Source organism: Grammomys surdaster, unplaced genomic scaffold (assembly GCF_004785775.1).
Source record: "Grammomys surdaster isolate TR1022 unplaced genomic scaffold, NIH_TR_1.0 147, whole genome shotgun sequence".
Lineage (NCBI taxonomy): Eukaryota > Metazoa > Chordata > Mammalia > Rodentia > Muridae > Grammomys > Grammomys surdaster.
The window spans coordinates 2,545,699-2,564,718 of record NW_021604605.1 but is presented as its reverse complement, the minus strand read 5'-3'; the positions used below and the strand labels follow the sequence as shown (position 1 = coordinate 2,564,718).

General features: G+C 42.0%; 1 non-coding gene across 1 annotated transcript; it reads left to right on the top strand.

The window, feature by feature from the left end:
* The first annotated feature begins 1,557 nt into the window (after positions 1–1,557).
* Positions 1,558–1,698, top strand: LOC114619161. The gene has a single exon (XR_003711078.1). It is a non-coding gene; the product is annotated as a small nucleolar RNA SNORA48 (small nucleolar RNA).
* Positions 1,699–19,020: the final 17,322 nt, after the last annotated feature.

The window sequence follows — 19,020 nt, the reverse complement described above, 5'->3', positions numbered from 1 at the left end:
ATGGCTGTACAGAGAAGAGGGAACCATAGAAGGGAGACAAAGCTAATAATCACTGAGCCCCTGTCCACAGCATTTTCTTTTATCCTCTCTCATTGCATCAGCTGAGGATTGTCTTTGATGTACAAACAAAGATAATGAGGCTGAAGGATAGTGCAGGGTCTCGGAGTGGTCGAAGAGCAAGGACATGGAAGAAATCTGCACTTAGTCATTTCAATGCTCTCCTTTTGGAGAAGACTCAACGCTGAGACTTCATTATGTTCAGTCTCATTTTCTTTATTAATCACATTTATTTTTGCAATGTTACCAAGACAGCATTGTGCATCTTTATTTTTCCCAATATTTTTAATTAATTAAGACTTCTGTGCACTGTTCTTTGATCAAATTCAAACCCTTCCAAAACTCTTCTCACATTCATCAACCCCAACCCCACTCCTATTGCTACATACCCGAGTTTGTGTGCTTTAAAGTAATGCCCATATTCTTGGTGCATGGCCTTGTACTATAGCATCGTTGGCTTACCGGGGACTGTGCATGCTCTTAGAGAAAACTATCTCTTCCTCCTCTAGCAGCTAATACTTGGCAATAACTCATCAGCTAGGTATGGGACTGCTTACCTTCATCTTCTGTGCTGAAATTTGGTCTGTCTTGGGCTTCCACACACCTTGTGCATGGAAGACAAGATCTATCTATGGAACTCAGGTGGTTTCCCTGAAACTCACAATTCTCCTCGCTCTGCTTCTGGAGTATTGGGATCACTGGAGGCTGTCACCATGTGCATTTTAAACCTGAGGAAATGGAGCTGCAGAGATTGACTTCCCTGATAAATGTTTCATTACCTTTCATGTGAGTGTCTGCTAGGAAGCGGAGAGTGGACCATGCTAGGCCTAACAGTCTCCTGTACAGCAACAAATTTTGCTGTCTGTTTCAACGGGTACACACTACATTCTTTGTCTACTGAACTACAGGGGAGGTAGTACAAATATCTGGATCCTTTTTGGAAAGTTTTTACAACATCATGATGAACACTTTCTGTGTATGAGTCACAGGCCAGTACTGTGTTCCCTTCTCTGAAGTGAAAAAATAAACACTGTGTGGCTTGAGTGAAATTTTAGCTAGAAAATTCTACTTGAGCAGAATTCGAGGCTATGGGCAGCTCAGAAAGCCAAGAACATAAAAGGCTAGGCTCCTCTTCACTCATGAACTGTGATAGACAGGGGTGAAAACAGAAGAGTACTTTCTTCTGATTTCTCTCTCTTCGAAAGTGGTTGACATGGAACTTGGTAGACTATTCTCTGGTATTTGTTGAATGTTCAAGAAATGAATTTAAGGCAAAGAGTTGGTAAATTTAAGCCATGAATTTTAAGATCTCTGCTGAGGCCCCAAATCAGGTCTTAATTGCTGATCATGCAGTACATATGGCTCCATATAAAAATCACGAGATTAGGTCTGGGACTGTGGCTCAGTGGTTCAGTGCCCGCTAATCTCTCATAAAAACCCTGCATTTCATTTATAGAGCTGCCAAAACATAAAAATCAAAAAAGATGAAAAGAAAAACCCACCCTCTGACATTAGACAAAGAGACACCTTGTTGGTGTTTTTCTTATATTGATCAGAGACAAAGCAGATGACAGTCCTTTGCTCATCCTAGCTTCATGCATGGCTTGGTGGCCAAAGCTGTCTTATGCCTAGGACTGATAAAAAAAATGAAATCAAATCCAGGCACCACTGTGCAGGAAGAGGAAGACAGACAGCCACCTGTGGACCACCATGCTATCCAAAGACATGTCCTCCAGTGCATGGCCACAGGACACCCACAGCACAGATAGAGGATGTCACCCAGGGGCTGGACAGCTGTTTGGCCAGCATTCAGCAGGAGTCACCACAATGTCCTAACATGTGGTGGTCAGATGGGAGAGAGAGAGAGAGAAGTGGAATAGCTTGAGCATCGTGAAGAGATGGAACTGAAGACTCAAGGCTGGAGAGGAGAAGCCTGTTGTGAGTACCCAGCCCTGTCACCTGGAGCCATGGTGAGGTCCCATCCAGAGCTGTCACTGTGGGCCCTGTCTGAGTCTGTGGCTATGCAGCTGCACAGGTCAGTTTCAATGCCTATGGCTCATATTATCTCTAGAAAACATGGGGCTGTCCCCAGTCAGGGCACCTTCCAGGGACCACCTGGATATCCAGGAGCTATGCAAAACTGACCCTATCCCTCACTCTATGCAGTGCTCGGGAGAGCTGGCTCCATCTATCACTGGAGGGCGGGCAGCACTCAGAAGAGCAGGCCCTGCGTCACTCAGGCACCACAGTGGAGAGCTGTTCCTGGCAGCAAGGTTGCAGGTGAGCCAGCCTCAAGGCAGTGAGTGTGGGAGAGCTGACCCTGCCACAGCACGGAGTAGGGTGATCTGGGCTGTAGAGGGTGGGATACCCTTTGTCCCCTCACCTGCTAACGCCTGAGGAAGTCAGGACAGCTGACTCCAGGGTCATGAGAGCATGTGAGCTAGGCCTGCCCCTCACTGGCTGCAGCACTCAGGAGAGTGGGCTTTGCATCTCGCCTCAGCAGCACAGTAGGTCTTACCCTAATTGAGGCGGTACAGTGGAGAGCCAGCCCCAAGGGAGAGAGCACAGGAACCTGCCACTCGTCTGGTGTGAGGTGGTATGGGTGTGGGGGTGATGTCCTCTCCCTCCCCTGTCTCCTTCTGTGCAGTGGAACTGCCTATGGAGGCGTGGGTGCAGGTGAGCTGGCCCTGAGGGCAAGAAAGCAGGCTCTGTGCTAAGAGGCACAGATTACGTGACAGTGAACAACTGCTGCTGTTTCCAGAGCCTCCTGGAACTTCTTGTGTGACCAGCTCCTCGGCAGTAAGACACGTGAGAGAGGGGGGTGATGAAACTGAACTCAGGCAAGATCTTTCCAGAGAGAAAACAGGGATCATGGGGCTGTCCAGGCAGGAATGAAGGTACTCTTGAGAGACACTTATGTTTCTCCTTTGGGATGGTTGGCTGAATATGGGGCTGTCAGTACCCAGCTTTGACCCCAGCTTACCTAACCATAATTGTGGTAGAGTGGCAATAAAAGCTGTCAGGGCTTCGGAAGGAAGATGAAGAAGTCCCTGATTCTAAGATTTGTTTGCCTTCACCAATGGCTGACAGTCAGACACTTCATCCCAAATGACAAAATCAAGGTTGCCTTCAAATACAGCATTCTCTTTCCCAGAGATATCTCAAAGATGCTAAGAGCAGCAAAGCCTGTGCTTACTTAGGGATACAGTGTCTGTGACTTTTGATTTTGCCCTCATTAGCACTCCTCTCTTCTTCCTCAGTGACACTCCTCAGAAGAGGACTTTGTAGTTTCATTTACAGAAGGAAATTCATTACAATAGGAGAAATAAGAAAATCAACTCAGGTAGATTTTACTTGATTTTAAAACCTTGGTTAAGTTAACAGCCTTGTTTTAAAAGTTTACAACTTTGTTTTATCTTTAACCAGGTTATATATTATATTCTTTGAACAGCATGTTTCCAAGAGCCACAAAAATCTCTCATGAATAGGCACACAGATAGAGACAGACACAAATATGCACACACACACACACACACACACACCACACACACACACACACACACACACACACACTCACACACACACACACTAGTTAGGGAGGGAAGCTAAGAACTATTCTAACTTTTGTTGTTGTTTTGATGCCTGGGTGTCTGTGTGTGTATAATCCTGTTGCTTTCTGCTGTACTCTCTTGAGACAGAGTGTCTGTCGAACTAACTCTGGAGTTAAACTCTCCAACATAGCTATTCATTAAGACACTTAGACATGAGTCTCCCTCTTGAAGAGCTTGCATTCATGTCTTAGGTCTGTACTGTCCTTTTAAGTCAGGGTTTCTCTATGTAGCCTTGGCTGTCCAGGAACTTGTTCTGTAGACCAGACAAGCCTTGAACTCACAGAGATATGCTTGACTCTGTCTCCCTCGTGTTGGGATTAAAGGTACATGACTGTATTGTCCTTTACTAAAGGTCTCCTTTTATAAACACCTGTGTTTAAATATTGTGTACTACCTTTTTATCACTACTTAATAAACTCACCAAGATTGTTCCATTCTGACTTGTCCCTAATTTAGTCATTCATTCATTCATTGTTCCTTTTAGAGACAAAGTCCCTCTATATAGTCCTGACATACCTAGATTATCACAATAATTCTGTCACTGGCCATTTTCTGCCTTGTCTGAGCCTGATTTGACACTGAAGTGGATCCCAACTGGAGGGATCATTATAAATCTTGTACGATCTAATCTTTTCTTAATATCTGTTTAATAATAACTCTTTGTAGCTGGTGAGATGGCTTAGTAGGTAAGAGGGTTTGTTGTGTAAGCATGAGAATCAGAGTTCAGATTCCAGTACGCACATAAAAAGCCAGGCATGGCTGCACATGCCTAGAACCCTAAACCAGTAGGGTGAGGGAAGTCTCTCTCTCTCTCTCTCTCTCTCTCTCTCTCTCTCTCTCTCTCTCACACACACACACACACACACACACACACACACACACACACGGGGGGGGGAGACCACATCCACATATACCCACAAAATAAATTAAGAATAAAAACAGTAAGTAACTTCTATTATCCTGAAATGAACAATCCTGGTATTCAGACCTGCCAAACATGAATTAACAATGTATTTATTAAATAATGCCCTCTGGTTTAAAAAAGAGGAGAAAAAGAAGGAGATTTTTGATAAGGTAATATTTATTTTTCTATCTGTAGGCTTGGCAAATTACACAGGAGGGGAAACATGCTCCCCTTCACGCTCCCAGATTTTTCAAACTTCTACCAGCAATAATATCTCAGCTGAGACACACTGCTCTGGAATTTCAGCACCGGTGGATGTGCTTCCCGGGGTCATCACTGCCACCTTTCAGTAGAGGTCATTACAATCTCGTCTGAAATAGCCCAGAACTCTAAACCTAGCCAGGAACTCGAAGCATGGGCATTGCAATAAAAATGATTGACTTGGGCCATGCTCTGCAGCAGCTGTGTGGCCCTATGATAGTGAACCTCTCTGTTCTCTATATTCTGATACATAAATTGGAGATATGACAGCACCTTTTCCCAGGCTTAGGACAATGTCTGAAAGTGGTAGATAGTTACTACAGTTAGTGTTTTGGGCTCCTTGCCAACGTTTCAACACTCAACTAATGCAGTTATCATCATTTCAATGATGCTGTCACTGTCAGGAATGTGGGGGGGGCATGTCTTCTCTTCATTGAGTAGCTCCCTGATAGCCACCTAAGGTGATTTTTCTTTTTTAATTAGGAGAGATTTTCTGAGTACATTTACCTGGCCATATCTTTCCTTTTCAGTGGAATAAGGTCTAAAGGACAAGGCTGAAGGCCATCCATGAAGCTTCCCATCAAGTGACCTTCCCAGTGTTCCTAAACCAGGAGCTCAGAGACTCCAGCGCTCTTTCAAGTGAGTCCTTATCAACCGTTGATACTAAAACAGCCTTTGTTTCCATTTTTAACCCTGCTATGCTGAGAGCCTCCCTTGGTTATCTCTCTAGGATGTGTTTCTTTATGCAAGTTAGAGTAGAGGGGCCTCCCTTTCTTAACATAAAGTCCTCAAATAAGAAACAGCATTTGACCTGCATTGTGATCCTGGTCTCAGTAATTCAGGAAAACTCTGTGATTCCTTATAACAATTATGGACCTCTGATTTGGTGCTTAGGCAGTGTGTAAGCCTGACAGTATCACCGTCATCAGTTGGAGGGTCTCAAAACAGTGGTGTGGTGGGGTGTGGGGACGAGCTTTGCTTGGATGTACAACATGTAGAGGGATCCTGGACTTGGGCAAACAACTAACTTTCACAAACCACCGACTCTCATGCAGTTGTTGAGACACCTGAACACACTCCATTCTCCACCCCCTGTGTCCCTCACATTTCCCCATCAGCTGATGCAAACGATGGATCCTGGGAGGGGTTTATAAGCTGTGTGTAGTGGGAAGGGTTGCCCCATTCTCTCCAGTTTGTGCTGAGGTTAGATACCTGAGTGAATCTTATGCTTGTTTATATGATACCCCCTAAGGGCCAAATAGATGAAAAACAGGCTTTCCCACCCCCCACTCCAGTATGATTTCTCGAGTTCCTTTTTCACAGCTCTAAGAATATCACACTACTTCGAGGCCTCAGGGTATCTGCCAGCTTCCCGCTGGGGGCTACTCTGTGATGTTTCAATCAAGGCAAAGCACAGAGGACAGGGAAAAGCAGGCACAAGCACGTTCTCACAATAAGTGCACACATACACCAGCATAAACCAGACTTCTCACGTTCATCTCCCAAAGCACCATTCTGAAACCCTCAAGAACACTCAGACAAAAGAACCTCAATCTCCAGTGTTTGATGTCTGGAATGTGTAAATCAGCATTAGATCGTTTATATATATTTGAAGTAAGCATACTTGGATACAATTTTTTTTTCATACAGATACATACAGCCAAAGGAGAGTGAGATGGTGTGCACAGCATGTGTGCATACATACATACGCACACTCTCCCTTCGAGTCCTGCCACAAATGTTATTGCGTTGATAGTCACAATTGCATGAGAGAAATATATAAACAGAGAATTAAATTTAATGTAAATTGTGCTTCATTTATTGGAAAGAGAAGGGAAGTGGGAAAGCAAGACTCCAGTGAGTTTAGTGAAGTATCCACAGGAATATCGAACAAGGTTACAGCAGGAGGTGGGGATGCTGACTCCTTTTAATCTACACAAGTCACGAAACAGCACGTGCCACTTTGGGCTCAGCATTCTCATCTCTGATCGCATAATTCCCCCCCTCTGGTGTTGTCTTCATGATTCCATGACACGATTAAGCTCAGTCTACACTGTCGCTGGAACATTTAATCATATAGTTTTTCCCCTGTCTTTAGAATCATGAATGCATGATTTGATCACAATGACTTCTCTTCCTAGGTCACAAACCTGTGGTCAGCTAATGAACTGGCACTCTTCTTGCTTCATGAGTTTCAGCAAAGCTCCTTCTAGCAAATTGGATTGCTAGCTCTGGGAAGCAGGAGCCCAGCATGACGGCAAAGGGCTTAGCCTTTGTATTTGGATGGATTTGAAGCCCACTGGCTAGATGTATGGTATTTGGCAAGTTAGTCAACTCCTCCATTGCCTCAGTATCCTTTTTTCTGAAAACTAGACATCACAATAGCATTTACATCACCAGGCTGTGGCGTGGGTGATGATATTACCTAATGGTAAGTACTTGGTCCAGAGTGGATGTTCAAGAAATGTTAGCTGCTGCCACTGCCACTGCCACCACCAGCAGTAGAAGCACCACTACCAGCACCCTCAACCCTCCTTCCACTACGATGAAACTATCCAGATGATCTTTACAGAATGCCTCTTTCACATAGCTCAGGAACTTTCTATTTCTAATATCCATGGAAGTCAAGAAACATCTTTTTGTTCCCTGAGTCTAAAATTATAGATCCATTCCCGTTGCTTTCTAGTATCTCAAGTTTTCCATAATTGTGCAAATTTATTCTCAATTGATTCTATCAATGACATGCTAAATGACTGCACAGAGAGAAGAAAGCAAATTTCTGGTCCTTTTGGATATGCTAATGAAACATAGGTGCTGCCTGTCACTAAGATCACAACCACAACAGTTTTGAGTTCCTCAAATAGAGTCCAGGGAGTTGTTAAAAAGGAGGCATTTGATGGCAAATATTTACTGTATCTGGTAGCACAGTGTGAAAGCGACTGATGTATACCTTAAGGAAACAAATCTACTTTTGGAGGAAGGGCTGTTCTGAGATAGAGTTTCTCTGTGTAGCCCTGGCAGCCCTGGAACTCCCTGTGTGGACCAAGCTGGCCTTGAATTCAGAGATCAGACTGCATCTGCCTTCTGAGTGCTGGAACTAATGGCCTGCAATGTTCTTCCCAGATAAAACAATGAGATATCTCACTGTCGTCCCTACCTTCACCCATCTTTACACCATCTCCCATTAGTCTCCCATTCGAACTGAAAAGTACAGTGGGGGAAGCTCCATGACCTTCCTAGAATAGTCTTCTGAAGTTTGAGGTGCTCGGGACTCTCTATCCTACGACCCTCTCTCCTAGCACACATCTCTTGCGGCCACAAAGTCGCTCTACTTTCAGCTCCGTTACACTCCATTTCCTTCTGTTTGCACTTGATTGTTTTATGAGGCAAAAAGAGAAGAAGAGGTCAGAGGTCAGAGAAACTCGAGGTGCAAGATTCTAGTAAAGAAAGAAACATGTGCTTACTGTAGCTAGGTTTTCATTTATCCCCTAAAATCATCCTCTAGTGTCAAACCTTCCTACTCCAGTAGCAAGAAAAGCAGGATGCCAGTGGAAACAAATGAAAACTCAGAGCGAATATACAAGCAATACAAATGTGGACTTGTTTTTTTTTAAACAAATAAACAAACAAACAAGACACCAAGTGGGTAGGGTAGGAAACAGGGATAGATCTTGGGGAAGTTTCTTCAATCCTGAAGAAACTGCCAGGCTTGCCAGCCAGACTAAGGTGAGGCCACAGAAGCAGCAAGCTGCCTCAGGAACTTTACGAGCAGTTCGTGGGTAAGTTTCTCTCAATGGCAGCATTGCCACAAGTTGAGCTGAACTGTGTAAAGCAAACCAATACATGCATGACTTTAGTGAAGAACAGCAAGGCGGAGCAAACCAAACCAAAGCTCAATGCTCATCTCCCACTGTCTGTGGGATCATATTAATACTCCTTCACCAAGAGTAATTTCATGTATCTGCTATAGCCAAACATCCTTTTACCTGTGTCTTCTTCAGGGAAGCAATTTGTCATGTGTTTGCTTTAACAAGACATCCTTTCACCTGTGTGCCCCAGCAAAACATCATTTGGCATAACTAACTTTCCAGAGAACTAGAAGATTCCACTTCAGTGACCTGTCATGACTCTCCACTCCTTTGTCAGCTTCATGCTGGCACAGCCACCAGATTTGGAGGTATTAGAGTCCCTGATATTCTGACGTACTCCAAGTTGTTGGAGGTTGGTAGGAGTAACACAATCACTTGGTTCAAGCAAGCTCCAGGAGCCTAGGACAAGGGCCATTGCAGAAGTCAGGACACAGATGGATAGTCTCCTGGGCCATAGGAATAGTGTGAGCAAAGATAAAAAGAGAGAAAGGCTTGAAGCACTTCTGATGGGTGAGGACCTGTTGTTATTGCCTCAGCACAATAACATGGAGACCCTGAAACTGAACATCTTGAAAATTACCCATGCCTGAGGACTAAAAGGAACTTAAGGCAATAGCTTTTTGCCATTGATCAAATTGGGGGAAATAGTGATCTCAAAACTAGGCAGAGGTATTGATTTGAAATTTCTGCTTGAGTGTCTCTTGAGTCTGAAAACCAGTCAGAAAGAGATGTTGGGTTATTTCTTTCTTTTCATTTATTGAGAGCTACTATTTGGAAGGCATTATGAATCAAGCGAGACCACTTGAAACTCAAAAGCCATACAGAGAGCATAAACCCTGCAGGATTCTTGACAAAAAGCCAAGTGCATGAGATCTTCAATGTGAGTGAGTATGAAATGCAACTATTGATCCCTTATAGATACAGCAACTGTTTTATTAAACCCATACCAGACGTGGGATCTGCTCTGTTCCCTGTAACTGAATCTTTTCCATAGCTACTGAAATGGTACATCACATTTAGAGGGCAGGAGAGGCAGCTCAGATGGTTTTTGAGAAAGAGCCTCTCCCTGGGCTAGACTATTCCCTATTTAGGCTGGACTGGCTGGCTATCAAGCCCCAGGGATCTATCAATCTCTGACCCATCAGTACTGGAATTACCAGAGCATGACACATCACCTGTTTTATTTTTAACATGGGTTCTGGGGATCAAACTCAGTTCCTTGTGCTTGAACAAGAGCATTTTACCATCTGAGCTACCTCTCCTGCCCTCTAAATGTGATGTACCATTTCAGTAGCTATGGAAAAGATTCAGTTACAAGGAACAGAGCAGATCCCATGTCTGGTATGGGTTTAATAAAACATAGTTTCTGTATCTATAAGAGATCAATAAAAAACAAGATGGATGATATCTGAAGAATGACATCGAAGGTGGACCTCTAGTCTCCACTTTCACACAGAGACATAACTCCCCACAAACATGCACACATGTGTACACATACATACATGTACACAAAATTACATTTAGTTTGACATTTAACAACTGGCCTTTTCTGAAAATGATAAGTATAAATAAATAGTGATGTGAGACACAGAAGACAAGAGGACAGAAAATTGATTCCCAAAATTTGTCCTCTATCCACTATACAAGATGATGATGATGATACTGATAACGTAAAAAATACTTCTCAGGATCATGATAATAGTTCACTGGTAAAGTACTGGCCTAAGATTAGTTGTACTTAGGTTCTTCTTATACAATAATAATAATAAGAAGAAGAACTAGAAGAACAACAACAACAACAACAGCAACAAGAACAAGAACAACAAGAAGAACAAAGATGATGAAGAAGTACAAGAACAACAATAATAATGACATAGTTTTTTTCAGACTTACTGTGAGGCTTGGTGTTATAATGCTGCATAATTTATGTAGCAAACTGTCTTTACCAGTGTGCTTAAATTGATGGGTTTTGCCTTTGTTAATTTTATCTTTCATCTATTGTTGAATATACTTCTATTTATGTTTTAAAAATATACATGTTCAGCATGTTCCAGACATGTTTTTCCCCAATAATTAACTTTCAAATAACTTTCTGAGCAAATCTTATCATGTATTTGACTATTCATTTGACCTATGCAGAGAAAATTTACATTTTTGTATGATCAGGAGTGACTTTCCCTAATGCCACTAATTTGTAAAATTGTGAACATGACCCTGGCTCTAAGCATTCTTACTTCAGAGTAAGATACAGATTTCTCCTTTACATTTAGATAACTGATATTCTCAGTAGGGAAATAATATTTACTCTTTTTGTTCCACTTGACTTATGCAAGAAGCCAAGGTGCTCAGTCAGACACTAATTCATGAACTACATTTCACAGTCACTTGTAGATTGCTAAACATATAATATAGATGCCTCTGGATTCTGCTGCTCTGGAAAAAAAACATCCTGGAGCAACAGTATAGTAGGAGCTTGGCCTGAACAGAATAGAAGGTTCAAGGGCTAAGACTGGCATTCTGATAACATGGACAACACTGAGAGAAGCTCGGGTGGGCTTCTCATCCACGGGATACGGGGCTCCAGAGCTGAAGTTGAGTTGAAGCTCTACAACTGCCTGGTGCCTGCTTGCTGAAAGGACTGGACTGTAGCTGCTGGTTTGTGCCTGGTATCTGCCTGCCTAGAGGACTGGTCTGCAGTTTCTAAGTTATTTTTGGTGTTCGTTGCAGGACTGAATTGCTACCAAAGAAGATGGAGCTTGCCCCCAAAGAACTACTACTGAACAGGTCCACTTCCCCCATATACTAATAACTTTTCTCTTCCACTACCTCTGCTGGGTGGTGGGCTAGAGGAGAGGTTGAACTCTTACTTAAAATAGGTTGTAAAAAAAAGTATGCCTACAGGTTCATCAGTTTGTGTCTTCTGGAACCCAGATTTTCATCATGAGCCTCTAAATATCAAATGTCGTAAACTCATCCTGTGTTTTGCTTGAATTCATTGAATACAGTATATTACTTCAAACCGTTTCAGATAGTCTGGGAAGAACCTGGCCCTTACTAGTCCATGGGTAAAATGGGCAGTCTGGCCTGTAAACAAAATTTGGCCTTTTTGGCGGGGCTAAGTTGCCTGTAGAGACATGCAGCTTCATAGCACATCCAGCAGACACAGCCTGGAGAGGAATCTGGCAGAAAGAGCAGCACTGGCGTGGAATGTGCACCTCCACATATATACCTCTATTTGAAGGTGAGTCTAGGCCTCCATCCCTGTTTTTGAGGTTGGATCCCATGTATCCTCGCTGGCCTCAAACTCATTCTGTAGCCACTATGACCTTGAAAATATCCGCTTCTACTTCCCTAGAGTTGTGGTTCCTGGCACACGTCATTACATTTGCTTTATGAGGCTAGACCTTTAGGGAAACTTGTTGACTCCCCCAAGAAGTGTAGTGATGTGTGGTACATTATATATTATTATAACAAGGTGGCTCTGGGCTATTTAGAAAACCCAGTTGTTTGGCCTGAACTATGCCAGCTCTCCTCAGACACAGCAGAGGGTTTTCACCTTTCTTCTTTCAATTGTCTTCAGAAAATTGGTCATACCTTTGACAGACTTGTTAGGTTATAGAAAATCTCACACATTTGCCTGCAGTTGATTTTCACTCCCAGTTGAGAGAAGACACATCTACCATCCCCTTCTTGTCACAATTATACCTTCAGCTTGAAATGTGAGCTCCAGGTGCTTGGACCCCTAAGTCTCTCTGCTAATGGGCTAGCCTAGCCCAGCAGAGGGGCTCCATCTCATTATAGTGTCCTTGCAGGAACACATGTCATCACTTGCTTGGCCACGGCTGTTTTATCACTGCCTGATCGATCATCCTTGTAAATCTTCCCAGCCTCCTCTTCAACCCCAGGGAGTCCACATCACAGTCCAGACTCCCAACAATTCTGAGGAAATAATGATAGCTCAGAAGTAACAGTTGCTTTCAGTCCCATAAAAACAGTCCTACAAGTAAAAGGTGGTTAGCCTGTTGATTGCATTGGCTTCCAATACATTGGCATTTTTATTCAGCACAGTCAAATCACATTTGTTAATGTAGCATGACTGTATGGATTGGCAGCAGCAGGGCTCCATGTTCCCTAAAGCATGGCTTCACACAGTAAAGAGCAGTTCAAATTGGATTGGTTTCCTTAGCAAAGGTGTTGGAGGTCCCCAGACAGCAGCCTGCGAGGAGACTCCTCCCATTTTGAAGGCACTGTTTGTAAGAAAGGAAAGAAACCTTTGAATAATCTGAAATGTGTGAAATAAGGTTAGTCACCGGATTTCCTGCCACCAGAGCACACAAACAAACTTTCCTCACTTCCTCTTTTTTCAAAAGTTGGGCTTAGGCTTACTGATAGAGCTGCTTTTCTTCCAGCTGTAACAGTCTTCACCCCGTTACCAATGGTTACACAGGACTGACAGCACTTCAAGGTCCTTTTCTCTCCCTCCCTCCACCACACTTACTTTAAAATGTCAGCCGCTCTATTATGAATGTGCACTCAGGAAGCTTGGTTTGATTATTTTCCTTTCTGCCTCTGCTTTTGTCTCCTAATGTAAATTTGACCCCACCCCCCACCCCACTCTAGCCCATCCCTCCTCGTCCTTTCCTACCTCCTCTATGGTTGCATTTTTATATTGTAGTCCCTCATAGAACTCCAGTCTCAGAGACTTTCAAGTCTCTGGTACAGTTCACCCTCTTTATATTACCTTAGCCTTGCCCACTTAGACCTTCTTACCCTAAATTCTTTTAACTTTCACCTTCAGTATCTGGATTAGGGTTTAGGTAGATGCTCACCCCCAGTATAATCCCAGGGCCTTTGTGTTTGATCAATGAATAGAAATGAAACTTAAAGACTGTATTAAATGTTATTCATCCCAGGTAACAATATTTCAGTTTAATAGGAATGGATATTTCCACAAGGCAAGGGAAGATAAAATCTAATGGAGAATGGTCTCTTAGTGTCAGTATAATACAGAATCTTAAGATACTATGTGTGATGAGACTGGAGGTTTTCTTTCTTTTATTTTTTCTTTCTTTTTTTCTTTTTTTGAGACAGGCTTTTACTTTGTAGCCCTGGCTATCCTGGAACTTACTCTGAAGATCAGGCTAGCCTCAAACTCAGAGACCTACCTGTGTCTGCCTCTCAAGTGCTGGGGTTAAACCTGGCTAACTGGAGGGTGTTTCATCCATGCACCTGTCAATCACATTATCTTGTTCATCGCATCTTACTTTATTTCCAGGTGCATTTGATTTTATTTGTCTGACATCTACTTTTTGTATGGATAATCTGCAAAGCTGTTTCTCAGAAAAACACCCATGAAACAAAGAAATTTCAAACTGTATACTATGTAACCAGTAGAGGCTCTTTTTCCCAGGCTCAGTTCACAAGACTGCACAGCTAAAGGCCCTAGGTAGGACCTATTCAGAATCTGTGTGGAATTCCAGTTTAATCACACGCCTTAGAGGGATGAAGATTCTGGTTAGTTACCCTCTCGTCCTGGGTGGAGGATTTTAATATTGGTTCCTGGAGGGTTACAGCTCTGTTTTTTCCCTCCCACATGGAAAACAATGGCTTCTCTTTGAACCCAGTTTGAACTTTACATTTAATCCCCTCATTTTCAGTATAACAGTATATTCTCACAACAGGGCCCCAGGAATTTTACTCTTTACCTAAGCTCCAGCCTGTCATGTTTTATGAGCTTTCTCCTGTATCATGCCCTTTTCTGTCTACAAAGGTCATGCTGTGCGCTGTCTGCTGGTAGGCACCTAACCTCATGCTATGGATTCTTGTTTTTTTTACCCCAGTACTTAGCTCTCAAACCAATCTTTGCTCACCAGCCGCATTCTCTGACCACATCTTATTTGCTCTGTTAATTTTAGGCTGAAGCCTGGTCAGCCAGCCAGGAGGAGAAAAAGATTTACATGGTTCCGACAGCTCATCAGATACCCTTGTAGAAGAAACTGGAACTGAGACCATGGTGATTGACAGGACCACACCTTGACCAGTACTGCTTGGTTAGGCACACCTCTTGCCTTGTTTTTAATTATAAACCTCGTGTCATGACAGTCAATTTGAATTTAGAAAGAGTTCATCTTCGGCCTTTCTGTGTCTCTTCCCAATGTGGCCACAATGAATAAATTTTATCTTTCCCTGCCTTTCAGTATTCTTTCTTTAGTTGGTCTATTGAGGGCTAGTGACTGAGCCTACTTTGTCATGACTTCCAGGGCCTAGGATCTTGCTACCTCCAACACACACACACACACACACACACACACACACACACACACACACGCACGGTTAAACCCTAAGGCTAACCATGTTAAGAACTCTACCATTGAATAATATTCCTAGTAAATATATTCATACTGTTACTTTTGAAACAGTCTTATTTTGCAGTTCTTCTCCTTGGACTCAATCTGCAGCTTGGCATGCACTGAAGTTGTGATTCTCTTGCTTCAGCCTCCTCATTAGCTAGGATGTAGGCCAATACCCCCAGTACAAATTTTTCTGTTAGTTTTCCTAACATACCTCAATTAAGCTTTCATAGATGACAGATGATGCTACCTCCCATTCTTGATCTAGTTAAGAGATAATTCTGCTTTAAAGTTTACAATTTAAGAGCAAGGGTTTTGTTCATACTTTCGTGGATCTCACATAAGAATGTGCATAGAGTTTTTGCATATAGCTCATCATCCATAAAGGCTAGTTGATTTGGCTTTATCAAATATTGTTTCCTATATGAACTCCACAATACCTATCTGGATCTTTTAAAAGGAAGAATATTTTAAGATTTATTTATATTATTTTTAAATTATGCATATGTGTTTATGTATATGTGTGGAGGAATATGTATGTGAATTCAAGTGTCCACATAGACCAGAGACATTGAATCACTTGTAGCTGGTGTCACAAGTGCTTGTGAGCAAAATGACATGGCTGCTGGATACCATACTGACCCTCTGTAAGAACAGTACTTGTTCTTAACTGCTGAGCTATCTCCCAAAGTCCTGAGAAGAACATTTTAAAAAAAAGTTCTTACCCCTCTACAAGTCTAAGCTATTTGCAGGAGAAAACGGGTAAAGGGATTTAAATCAACAATAATGGGGAAGAAAACTCAACACAGACATTTTAAAAATGGAATCATTTCTCAAATGATTCATCACAGGAATTGAATTCAGAAATGACTCGGTTTCCCAAGCAAGAAATCCAGTGACTAATTTCATTTATTTCTGGAGTCCTAACATGTGTTCCAGTTGAAATACTCTGCAAGTATGATCTACTTTGCCACTTCCAACATTAAGTTCAGCCCCTACTCTGCCACCCATGGACAAAAGATGCCTATCTTGCCCTGATGACCACAACAGTCAGAGCTGTGTACATTCTCTGTTGTCATCTTCCTTCATTGTCGTCAACCTCCAGTGGCCATGGGAAGGGCTTTGGAGAGCATGCGTGGACATGGCACTCATCTGCTCAGTGTTACTCCATGTAACATGGCTACAGAATTTTTAGTTCTCATTCTAACATGTATGTTGTCATTCAAATAGTAAGTATTGAATCCTTGAAAGCAGACCATAAATCTTAAGAACTCTGTGTCTGGTTTGGAGGATGCGGCTGTGGCTAGCTAAATGTGACTGGAAGACCAAAAGGTTCTCTCTGATTTAAAGATCATATTTTGTCATGCTAGCTTAGGTTCCTGGGAGCTGATATTGTTAAAAACACACATATATATTTCTGTATAAGAGCAAATTCATTAGACACAAATAACATACAAGAAAATTCACAATGCACTTCGTGTGCACATTAGGTGAATCGGTTAATGTTTTCACTCTTCTGTCTACTTAGGATTTCTTTCCACTCCGTACATTTAAAAGACAGAATTTAGCAGTCTGACCTATGCTTTCATTTAAAAATACAAATAATATGCACCAACATTCACAATAAATACTTAAACCTAAATATATTATTAAGGGAGCTTTTATTTTTACAGAATTTATTTTATGGACATTGATCAATTTTAAAATATATACTAAATGTTTATTTTAAAAAATCTGACACTGCTGAAGTATTGGGTGTTTCTCTTATTTTCTGAAGATGTATTTTTTTTATTTCTGTCAAATAAAAGAAGAGGAAGAGAATCATTCCATGTAAGTTTTATTACTGCCTTATTTCAGTTAGTATAATATGTTCATGATTTATCCTTGTGGTAAATGGCAAGATTTTGCTTTTTATGGCTAAATAATATTGCACTCATGTGTGGAATTTATGTCTACTCATGTACAGATGGGCATTTCGTTTGTTTTCACATCTTGGTGATTGCATGTGCTCACATCCCCTTTGAGCAAAAAGGGATGTAACTTTCCACTTGGTTCCCTGGTACTAGAGAGATGCATTAAAAGAAAGCATGCTGTGTTCTTACAGGAGGCAAAAAGCTGAAGCAGGCAGCACTGGGCTATGTCATTTAAATGTATCCCTAGTGCTACCCTAGGAGTCTCAACTCAACAGATAGCACCAAATACTCACCCTCTTTTCCTCAAACTGCTTAGTTAAATGTAAAGCAGTCATGCCTTAATCTGTCCACCAGAAGTACCAACTATGAATTCCCTTAATGAAGATATTTCAGCCATACTCCATCCCTACTAGTTAGCATTCTCCTTCCTAGCACCAAGAGACATTTAGTCTCTGCTTGTGCATACTTTCCATTACTTCCTCTCGTGAGGGATGGGGTTTCTTACCAAATAACACAGAACAGCTTCTCCCTTTAAAGGCCTTGGATTTATTAAATCTGATTTATAATGAGTACTATGACAGTTGCCAGATGGTCAATATTCAATGCTGTTGACCCGTCATAAGTAATCACCATTTCTGAAAGAAAGAGATACCTCCCTAGTTTCACATCTTCTGAAGTGCTATAGACTTTCAGTCAGTTCCACACAATCTGTCAATTATAAAGTGTTTTATGAAGTTCCTTAGCAAAATAAATTGTGCAATTCTTTTTCAGCAAAGCTTGTACCTAGTACCTCACTGTATTTCATGAGGCATGCATAGAGTAGATCCTGACTGCTATTCAGGTTTAAAGTAGCTAAGTTAATATAGTTATTTTTCTTGTTACTCTGTTTAAGTACTCTACTAGGCAAAACACACTGAATATACTTTGCATGAGATATGACTTTCATTGTTGTCCCAGAGTCTAGTGAGGCAAAGGGATATGCAAGTCAGTAATCACAACTAAATAAGTACATTGCAGGAGTTTCATGCAGATAAATTCAGATACTATATATGAGGATGAAAGAAAAATCTTTCTGAGGAATTGCACCACCTACATAGTATGGTAGACTATAGGAGGAAGAACTTTCTCCAATTAAATGAACAGTTAAAAACATGAGATGTTGAGAGAGACAAGTACTGGTTCTTGTCATCATAGGGCACAGAAGAAGAGACAACCAAGAGGAGCCATGCTAAGGATTTTGGACTTCATTCAGAAGGTACTAGAAAGCCACTGAGAATTTGGAAGCATGGCAGTATCATGCTCACATTTGCTTTGCTAAATAGGTCACTGTAGCAGGCTCATTGAGCACAGAGCAGAAGACCATGGGCAGACCAAGTCATGCCTAGTCATATCTGTGGAAGCAACAGTGGCCTACACTAGGGTCACAGAAGACATTGGTAACTCAATAATAGTTGCGAAAAACAGAATGGAAGCAAAATGAATAGCATCTAGTGATCAACAGAAAAATGTACTTTCTGCACCAGCACAAGGAATAGAGCTTGAATCACAGTGCCAACAACCAGGCCACACACCTGTCAGCCCAGCACTGTAGCCCTAAGTACTGTGGCAAGTGGAGAGAGGAGGGATGCTGGAACTTACTGACCATTCATTTGCAAACCCCACGTCTGAAATGAACAAGGCAGAGATGGATAGAACCTGATATCTGAAGCCCTCCTGTGGCTTCCACATGCCTGTACACCACCACCACACATACCCAGACACACACACACACACCTAGCACTCATTTACACATAGAATAAATTAAGTAAATTTCAAAATGTTAGACTGGGAATCCTCATCACTATAATGTTAATCAAAATTAGGTATGTTACCAACAGCCTGGAGTTTGGAATCCAGGCTGGAATGTTCATCATTTATGAGACATGAAACTTGGGGCAATTCTTTTTAATCCTGAAAATTCCTTGCAAGAAAAAACCAAGGTAGCACAACCTACCTCACAGGTCTGCTGTAGGAATTGAATGTAACTGTCTATTACATGTTAAAAGGGGCCATATG